This window comes from Amblyraja radiata, chromosome 8 (assembly GCF_010909765.2).
Source record: "Amblyraja radiata isolate CabotCenter1 chromosome 8, sAmbRad1.1.pri, whole genome shotgun sequence".
Taxonomy (NCBI): Eukaryota; Metazoa; Chordata; class Chondrichthyes; order Rajiformes; family Rajidae; genus Amblyraja; species Amblyraja radiata.
In genome coordinates, this window is record NC_045963.1 from 40834751 (window position 1) to 40844365 (window position 9615).

Below are 9615 nucleotides of genomic sequence, written 5' to 3' on the forward strand. Positions count from 1 at the left end.
AGTGCACACGTCAGGACCCGGCGTCTCTCCGCAGCGCGCGTCGCTCTCTGTGACGTCACGCCAGGCGCCACTATATAAAGCGGGGAGGACGAGCGGCGCGCTCTTTTCGGGATGTCGGCGGGAGGAGCAGCGGATCCTCTCTGGCAGCAGGGGGAGCGGAGCGGAGCCCGGGGCCTCGCTGGCAGCAGGGGGGAGCGGAGCCCAGGGCCTCGCTGGCAGCAGGGGGGAGCGGAGCGGAGCCCGGGGCCTCGCTGGCAGCAGGGGGGAGCGGAGCCCAGGGCCTCGCCGGCAGCAGGGGGGGGCGGAGCCGAGCCCGGGGCCTCGCCGGCCGGAGGTGGGAGCGGAGCCTGGGGGCTCGACCTGTTGCACTCGCCCAGCTCCGGTAAGTGCATCAGCCGCCGGCCCCGTGGGTTTTGTGCGCCTGGGAACAGCGGCGTCGGGCCGAGGGTGGGCAGTGGTGGCCGGTTTAATGATGTTTTTATTGTCACATGGTGCAAAGTGCAAACGCACAGTTCATGAGTTGTAGGAGCAGAATCAGGCCATTCGGCCCATCAAGTTTTCAATCATGGCCGATCTATTTTTCCCGCTCAACCCCATTCTCCTGGCACGCACCCGTACTAATTAAGAATCTGTCAATCTCCGCCTTAATAATGCCCAAGGACTTGACCTCCACAGTCGTCTGGCAAAGAATTCCGCAGATTCACCACCGTCTGACTAGAGTTCCATCTCCTCTCCTTTCTGAAGGTACGCCTCTGGTCCTAGACTCTCCCGCTAGTGGAAACATCCTCTCCCCATCCATTCTATCTAGACCTATCTATTAATTGTTCATTCAATCCTAAAAGAGACGAGTTTCTAATTTGCATTCATCGTTATTTGTAGAGGTAATTGCTTGGTGTTCACTGCAGCACAGTTAATTATTTTACTTATAAACAGTCGAATAGAGTATTTCCATTCCATTCCAACCCCGATTAACAAAGTGTACAAAAATGTACAGTCACCGAGCCCGCATGCATGAGGCATCATGTTTTGGCGCAATTTTTAAAGTCCAGTCTGCGCTAGTTCTTAAGAGTTCCAGATCCAGGAGAGCCCCAGGCTACTTCGGCTTCCAGCTGTCGTCTATTCCCTGGGGCACCTCCTGCAGGACCTGCAGGATGTGGTAGGCCAGATCTAACACCTTTACTCCTTGTTAATTGTGTGCTTCTCACTTGGCGCCATATGAATGTTCATGCAACCTTGCTTTCGTTAATTGAAGAGTAGTGACCTGTGTCTGCCTAAATTGGAAGACCACAGATCAATCCCATATCTAATACTTTTCTGATAGCTCGTTCAGTGCCAGAGAACTGGTTCGATCCTGACCTCGGGTGTATGTTCTCCCTATGATCGTGTGGGATTCCTCTGGGTGTTTCCTCCCGAAGACGTGTGGGTTTGTAGGTTAGCCTCTGTAAATTGCCCTGTGTGTCGGGAATGGGACACTGGGATAACACAAAACTAGTGTAATGCATGGTCGGCGTGGACTCAATAGGCTGAAGGGCCTGTTTTTCTGCTGTATTTCTAAACTAAACTAAAAGATCTCAAAATAATTCAGCACTCGGGAAATGCCGGTAGCTTTGAACAACTAGTTAAGGAGGTTGAGGTATGCCCGTTATTTGTTATCTTCGGATGGTATGCTTGCATTGATGCTGGCTTGTTTGATTTTCACTGGATTTCTTGGTCTTATCAATGACGACAAATATCCCGAACCTGAAGGTCTGATGAAAAAAACACACAGGTCTGACTGCTGCGATTTGACCAGGTGTCTCATGTGTTTTCTCATTGTTGTGAAATTATCTAACAGCTTTCTGCTTCTCTTAGGCACCGGTGAACCTGATTCCAAACGTAGGTGACTCGGATGTCTGTTTTTTTTTTAAAATAATGGGTGCAGGTAACTATATTACATCTCTATAATATTAAAAGTCTTTGTCTTATTTATGTCTGTGTGTTTGTGTGTCAATCTGGTTAATTCCTATTTTCTTCCAAACGCTAGGCCACTGCCTTCCTATTTTCATACATCCTACACACATTTTTACCGTGGAGGCGATAAACATCTTCCCGTCGCATTTCCACCTATATGGTTCCCAAGTTCTTAATTGTTTAAAGTCTTAATAGCTTAAAACTCGCCCATTTCGGGGGGAAAACCCGAGTGACGTCACAATGCACTTGCAAGGCAGGACAGGACACTCCGGGAGGGAGGGGCACTCCAGCGCTCACGGTGAACGAAGATTGGCAGCGGCTGCCGTAATCTGGTGAGGAGGATGGAGTTGGAGTGAGGGCCAAGCCCGGGGCTTGGGGAGAAGATCCAACGGGTCTGGACTTGCTCTAGTAGAATATAAAATGCTGGAAATATAGCAGCAGAAATAGGCCATTCGTCCCATCTTGTCTACTCTGCCATTCAATCAATACTGATCTATCCCTCTCAACTGCATTCTGTCTTCTCCCCATAAACTTTGACACCCTTACTAACCAAGAACCTGTCAATCTCTGCTTTAAAAATACCCAATGATCTGTCTGGCAATGAATTCCACAGATTCACTACCCTTCTTTAGGAACAAAATAAATTCCTCCTTCGCTCCTTTATAAAGGTACGTCCTTTTATTCTGGGGCTATACCCAAATTCTTCCCCAGTTTGCAGTAAATTCTTGCCCATGTCACATCCCTTTCTGAAGAAGGGTCATGACCTGAAATGTGTAGGAAGGAACTGCAGATTCTGGTTCAAACCAAAGGTAGGCACAAAATACTGGAGTAACTCAACGGGACAGGCAACATCTCTGGAGAGAAGGAGTGGCTGACGTTTCGGGTTGAGACCCTTCCTCAGACTGGACTTCTTCAGTCTGAAGAATATCTTGACTGGAAACATCACCCATTCCTTCTGTCCAGAGATGCTGCCTGTCCCACTGAGTTACTTGAGCATTTTGTGTTTTATCTTCATGACCTGAAACATTGCCTGCGTCCTCCATACATGGTGCCTGACCTGCTGAAATACTCCAACACTGTTTTAATCATGTTTCCAGTGTCTACGTCTCCTGTGTCCACCTCCTTTTCCTAGTTTAGCTCTTCTGCGATGAAGTTGGAGCCCTTGAGTGCCAGAGAAATGTGTGTTGTTTGGGATAATGCAGTGTGGAGGTTGTAATGAGTTTGTTGGTTGTCGTTGGAGTGTGTGCTTGTATCAATTGCTCTTCTCTCTGTTCTTGGTCTTATCAATGACGACAAATATTCCGAACCTGACTGTTTGATGAAAAACCACACGGATCTGACTACTGAGATTTGACCAAGTGCCTGATGTAGTGTGGTCTGGCCTTAAACTGATCTAACAACACTCTGCTTCTCCTAGGTGTCGGTGAACCTGATTTCCCCGTCCTCTGCGATGGATAGCTGTGAAATTTGGTGATTTTTAATGTGTGCAGGTAATTGTTTTACACAAACTAGAAAATGTCTGTATTACTCGGCAAGGGTTTTACAATGTCTGACAGGAGAGGAATGGTTGACGTTTCAATTGGTGATGATTTGTTTGAGCTAGGAATAATTAGGAATCAAACGTTTTGAACTGTGAAGGGACATTGTTGCAGTGATTCCGCAGGTCAGACAGAATTCCTGGCGGAGGCAGCATCTGTGGAGGGCATGGATAGGTGACATTTCTTCAGTTATTTCCCCCCCTACTACAATCAGTCTGCAGAAGGGACCCAACCCAAAATATCATCTCAGCAGATGTGAATGTCACCTATCCATGTCCTCTACAGATGCTGCCTGACCTGCCGAGTTACTCTGGCACTTTGTCTTTTATTATAATTCAGCATCTGCAGTTCCGTTGTAGCAATGTTTTAAACTGGATCGCTGGAAGAAAAAAAAGATCAATGGGATTGGGATTTTTGGACTCTTGTTAATCACAACTAAACTATCTGGAAGTGTAAATCTGAAGTGAGAAAAACAAGAGAAAGCGATGCTAGAACTGCCTTTCTGGAGTAAAATGCTGGGGAAGACCAGACCAGACCAGGACTGGAGGAAATAAAACCTGACCTTTTCATTAGGTGGCATTTTGGGCCAGAACTCTTTAGTCTGATTGTAGTAGGAGGGAGCTTACCTATCCTTGTTCTCCAGAGGTGCTGCTTGACCCGCCCTTTTGTAAACCAACATCTGCCGTTTTTGTTTCCAGGTTTCTTTTATTAAACTGGCCATTTCAGCAAGCTCTGAAGGTTGAATTTACAAGTCCAGTGTCAGGAGATGAGATGGGATCTGTTGTGCTGGGATTTGTTGAAACATTAAATGTCTCTGCTTGGGATGGTGAATTATTCTGAAGGTGGCTGAAAGCATGGAGGTGTTTTCCTAATATGGGAACTCTTCCAACGTAGTGGCCACATCATGAGTTCCAATGAAATGTGTTAAATTAGAAGACCATAGATCAATCTATACCTGCTGCTTTTCCAATAGAAACCCAGGGGCACATCTCTGCTCCAAACAAACGTAGGTATCTTTGATGTGAGGAGGTTGGAGTGAACTCTTTAGTGAACGAAGGATGTGCTTGTATGGACGCTGGCTTGTGTGCTCTGTTCTTGGTCTTATCAATGATGACAAATATTCCGAACCTGACTGTCTGATGAAAAACCACACGGATCTGACTACTGAGATTTGACCAAGTGCCTGATGTAGTGTGGTCTGGCCTTGAACTGATCTAACAACACTCTGCTTCTCCTAGGTGTCGGTGAACCTGATTTCCCTGTCCTCTGCGATGGATAGCTGTGAAATTTGGTGATTTTTAATGTGTGCAGGTAATTGTTTTACACAAACTAGAAAATGTCTGAATTACTCGGCAAGGGTTTTACAATGTCTGACGGGAGTGGAATGGTTGACGTTTCAATTGGTGATGATTTGTTTGAGCAAGGAATAATTAGGAATCAAACGTTTTGAACTGTGAAGGGACATTGTTGCAGTGATTCCGCAGGTCAGACAGCATTCCTGGCGGAGGCAGCATCTGTGGAGGGCATGGATAGGTGACATTTCTTCAGTTAGTTCCCCCCCTACTACAATCAGTCTGCAGAAGGGACCCAACCCAAAATATCATCTCAGCAGATTTGAATGTCACCTATCCATGTCCTCTACAGATGCTGCCTGACCTGCCGAGTTACTCTGGCACTTTGTCTTTTATTATAATCCAGCATCTGCAGTTCCGTTGTAGCAATGTTTTAAACTGGATCGCTGGGGAAAAAAAGATCAATGGGATTGGAATTGTTGGACTCTTGTTAATCACAACTAAACTATCTGGAAGTGTAAATCTGAAGTGAGAAAAACAAGAGAAGGCGATGCTAGAACTGCCTTTCTGGAGTAAAATGCTGGGGAAGACCAGACCAGACCAGGACTGGAGGAAATAAAACCTGACCTTTTCATTAGGTGGCATTTTGGGCCAGGACTCTTCAGTCTGGTTGTAGTAGGAGGGAGCTTACCTATCCCTGTTCTCCAGAGGTGGTGCTTGACTCGCCCTTTTGCAAACCAACATCTGCCGTTTATTGTGTAAAGATTTTTTTAATTAAACTGCCCATTTCAGCAAGCTCTGAAGGTTGAATTTACGAGTTCTGTGTCAGGAGATGAGATGGGATCTGTTGTGCTGGGTTTTGTTGAAACATTAAATGTCTGCTTGGGATGGTGAATTATTCTGAAGGTGGCTGGAAGCTGATACTCATGGAGGTGTTTTCCCAATATGGGACCTCTTCCAACGTAGTGGCCACATCATGAGCTCCAATGAAATGTGTTAAATTAGAAGACCATAGATCAATCCATACCTGCTGCTTTTCCAATAGAAACCAAGGAGCACATCTCTGCTCCAAGCAAACGTAGGTATCTTTGATGTGAGGAGGTTGGTGTGAGCTCATAGTTAACGGAAGATGTGCTTGTATGAACGCTGGCTTGTGTGCTCTGTTCTTGGTCTTATCAATGATGACAAATATTCCGAACCTGACAGTCTGATGAAAACCCACACGGATCTGACTTCTGAGATTTGACCAGGTGCCTGATGTAATGTGGTCTCGCTGTGAACTGATCTAACAACACTCTGCTTCTCCTAGGTGTTGGTGACCTTTTGTCACCGTGTGTGTTGGAGATGTGAGGGACTGGAGGGAATAGTCCTTTCAGAATGCCTGTGGGTGTTGCCAGTTCTTGGAAGGTGGCATGGATTGTTGAATCATCAGTTGAATACAGAGACATGCAGGCAGATGGGAGTGACTTCTGGGTGGGGGGGGGGGGGGGTTGGGTGTAGAGATAGAGACGTCCAGTATGTAATGAAAGATAGATCTACTTCTGGGACCAGCGCGCAAAGGGTCGCCTAGCTTTGCCGCCATCTAGTTGGCGGAAAAAGTGTAGGGTTCACTTCTGCAAGGTGCTGCAACTACTGCACTAATTTAGGCCATTTTTTGTTGTTGCAATTTTACAATTTTGTGTGCTAGCGAGGGTCATGATTTAATTTAAGACAGTTCATTTATTGGACTGGTTACTTGGGTGACCATTCCGAATTCCATCTGCATGCTTAAATGACTGACCCTGTTTCATAATCTATTCTTAAATTGTGTCCTAACTTTTTCAGGCCATTGCAAGGTTGAAGCTCTTACCAGAAGCTAGAATGTTGGTGTCCCTACTGGGGTGAGATAGCTGAGGTCGTCAGCGAGATGCCCGTCCTCCAGAAGTGATTACTTCCCCAACACGACGCACTGTCAGCCGCACCTGAAGGTAAGAAGAAATAAATATTAAAACCTGGCCTCCAGTTGATGCGCAGTGTGTGAAGTTGCTTGTGCTTAATTGCTTATAGCTACTTATCATTACCTCTAAAATTACTTGTTTTTTGGCTTTCAGCAGTGTAGCTGGATTGAATGGACGACTTCTGCTACAGCCACGAATAAGTCCGAAGAAGGGTGCTGACATCATCTATCCACGTTCTCCAGAGCTGCTGCCTGACCCGCTGAGTTACTCCAGCACTTTGTGTCTTTTGATACTGTTTTACTAGACAGGTGGAGGAAATAATATCCCGATGTGGCCACTGCATCAGTGACATTACCTCAAATCTTGTGAAGACTGCAGATCTAAATCGATCTTTGTCTTGCTGGTTAGGCTTATTTTCACTCTAGGCCCCTGTCCATTGGGGTGGATTAAGGCTGCACTGTATTGGAGAGGGTGTTGATTCCCACCCTAGATGGCTTTTACCTGATCCAGTTACCTGTAATCCAAAGCGCATTCATGCTACCATGGTAGAAGCCAGCCTTGCAGTGTCAAGAGCCATGGAAATGGGTCCTTAGACCCAATCTGCCCATACCGACCAAGATGTCCCATCTAAGCTACTCATAAATGTATTTTTAAATGTTATAGTACTTTCCTCAACTACCTCCCCTGAGAGCTTGTTCCATATACCCGCCATCCGCTGTGGAAAAGTTACCCCTTGGATTCCTATTAAATCTTTCCCCACTCAACTTAAACTTATGCCCTATAGTTCTTGACTCTGGGTAAAAGACTGCGCATCTACTCTGTCCTGTCTTATCTGCGGGTGCTGATACAAATTCCAGTGGCTTGGTGCAAATTATGTGTAATAGCAAAGGCAGGTTGGCAACTGGGCTGTGGGAGCACTGGGTCTGTGCATGGCAGCTGACATTACCAATTGGTAGGCTAAATTGATGCTACTTTAAACTGATGCAAGTTGGCATACGCCAGCTATTCAAGGCTGTGCAACTTGAATTGTACCAAAGCTGTGCCTTTGTGCTTTCTTTTTCAGATGTGACAATAAAATATGAAATTACAGACATGTTGCTTTCTATGATCTGAAGAGGTTTAAATAAACTGTAAATGATGATAAATATTAAATTACAATTAAAATAGCTGAAATAAAGCTGTTTGTGGTCTTTAAGTTGTCTTAAGAGCAAGATTAAATGGGATACATGAACCTTGTTTTCATTATTTGAAAATGGACCATGGGAATACTTTTAATATGAAGGGTCCTTTATTTCTTGGAGTGCTGGAGGGTGAGGGCTGATCGTATACATACAACCAAGCCTAGTTCAAATACATTAAGTATAGTGACGGGAAATATATAGAATCTGAAGATAGAGTCGGGTTTGAAGAAGATTCATGATCTGAAATGGCAGTGCTGTTTTTAACTATCCGATATTTTCTTGGGATCACAAGCTCTGCTCAGTCAGCTAGGTTGGCACAGTGTGCAGTGGGAAGAGCTGCTGCCTCGCAGGTCCAGCGACCCAGATTCAATTCCGACCTCTGGACCTGTTTTAGGGTTCAGAGTATTGCGTGGTTAACTCTGGTGATGATCTGACCGTGATTAGTTTTTGTTTAGAGATACAACGTGAAACAGGCCCTTTGGCCCACCGAGTCTACGCTGACCTATGGTCATCTGTAAACCTATATTAGACACAGTTTTACATCCTACACACTAGAAGTAATTTACAGAAGCTCAATTAATGTACAGAAGCCTGAGATAAACAAAATGCTGGAGTAACTCAGACTGAAGAAGGGTCTTGACCTGAAACGTCACCCATTCCTTCTATCCAGATACGCTGCCTGTTCCGCTGAGTTACTTCAGCATTTTATATCTATCTTTGGTTTAAACCAGCATCTGCAGTTCCTTCCTGCAACATAATCCACAAACCTGGATGTTTTTGAAATATGGGAGTAAACCGGAGAAAACTCATGCCATCACAGATAGAAAAGTACAGTCGCCACCCGTAGTCAGGATTGAACCCCGGACTCTGGCACTGTGAGGCAACAACTATTGTGCAGACTTTTTTCAGTACCTACAGGAAGCCAACCAGAGGCAAAAGCCCAAGATGAGTGAATGACATTAAGTTTGAAAGAGTGCAGTGTTCATTATAATAATAATAATAATAATAATGTCTTTATTTATATAGCACATTTTTAGTCAACTTGAATTGACCCCAAAGTGCTTCACACAATTACTTCCATACAGACAGGCAAAGGTGGGTGAAGTGTCTTGCCCAAGGACACACACAGGCAAAGGTGGGTGAAGTGTCTTGCCCAAGGACACAACGACAGTATGCACTCCAAGCGGGATTCGAACCAGCTACCTTCCGGTTGCCAGCCGAACACTTAGCCTATTGTGCCATCTGTCGTTCATTGGAGCGCCTGATGCTAAATGGGTCCTGTTACAAAAGATTCAGTGGAGATCTTAGAAGATGTGGAAGGTAGACAAAAATGCTGGAGAAACTCAGCGGGTGAGGCAGCATCTATGGAGTAAGAATAGGTGACGTTTCGGGTCGAGACCCTCTGATGTGGGGGCGCGGGAAGAAGAAGGGAAGAGGGAGACAGGCTGTGGGAGAGCTGGGAAGGAGGGAGAGAAAGCAAGGACTGCCTGAAATTGGAGAAGTCAATGTTCATACTGCTGGGGTGTAAACTACCCAAGCGAAATATGAGGTGCTCCTCCAATTTGCGGTGGGACTCACTCTGGCCATGGAGGCCCAGGACAGAAAGGTCGGATTCGGAATGGGAGGGGGAGTTGAAGTGCTGAGCCACAGGGAGATCATGGTTAATGCGAACTGTGCGGAGATGTTAGGCAAAGCGATCGCCAAGCCTGCGCTTGGT

At 45.8% G+C, this 9615-nt stretch overlaps 1 long non-coding RNA gene and 4 other non-coding genes across 6 annotated transcripts; all 5 read left to right on the plus strand.

The window, feature by feature from the left end:
- Nucleotides 1-212: 212 nt before the first annotated feature.
- LOC116976101 lies at nt 213-7894 on the plus strand. 2 transcript variants are annotated; one of them, XR_004412874.1, is made up of 6 exons: nt 213-382; nt 1852-1921; nt 3368-3440; nt 4727-4799; nt 6605-6747; nt 6871-7894. It is a non-coding gene; the product is annotated as an uncharacterized LOC116976101 (long non-coding RNA). The 2 variants fall into 2 exon arrangements; XR_004412875.1 differs by lacking the exon at nt 4727-4799.
- LOC116976586 lies at nt 1715-1784 on the plus strand. The gene has a single exon (XR_004412992.1). It is a non-coding gene; the product is annotated as a small nucleolar RNA SNORD50 (small nucleolar RNA).
- On the plus strand, nt 3232-3300 carry LOC116976585. The gene has a single exon (XR_004412991.1). It is a non-coding gene; the product is annotated as a small nucleolar RNA SNORD50 (small nucleolar RNA).
- Nucleotides 4591-4659, plus strand: LOC116976583. Its single transcript, XR_004412989.1, has one exon. It is a non-coding gene; the product is annotated as a small nucleolar RNA SNORD50 (small nucleolar RNA).
- LOC116976584 lies at nt 5954-6022 on the plus strand. Its single transcript, XR_004412990.1, has one exon. It is a non-coding gene; the product is annotated as a small nucleolar RNA SNORD50 (small nucleolar RNA).
- Nucleotides 7895-9615: the final 1721 nt, after the last annotated feature.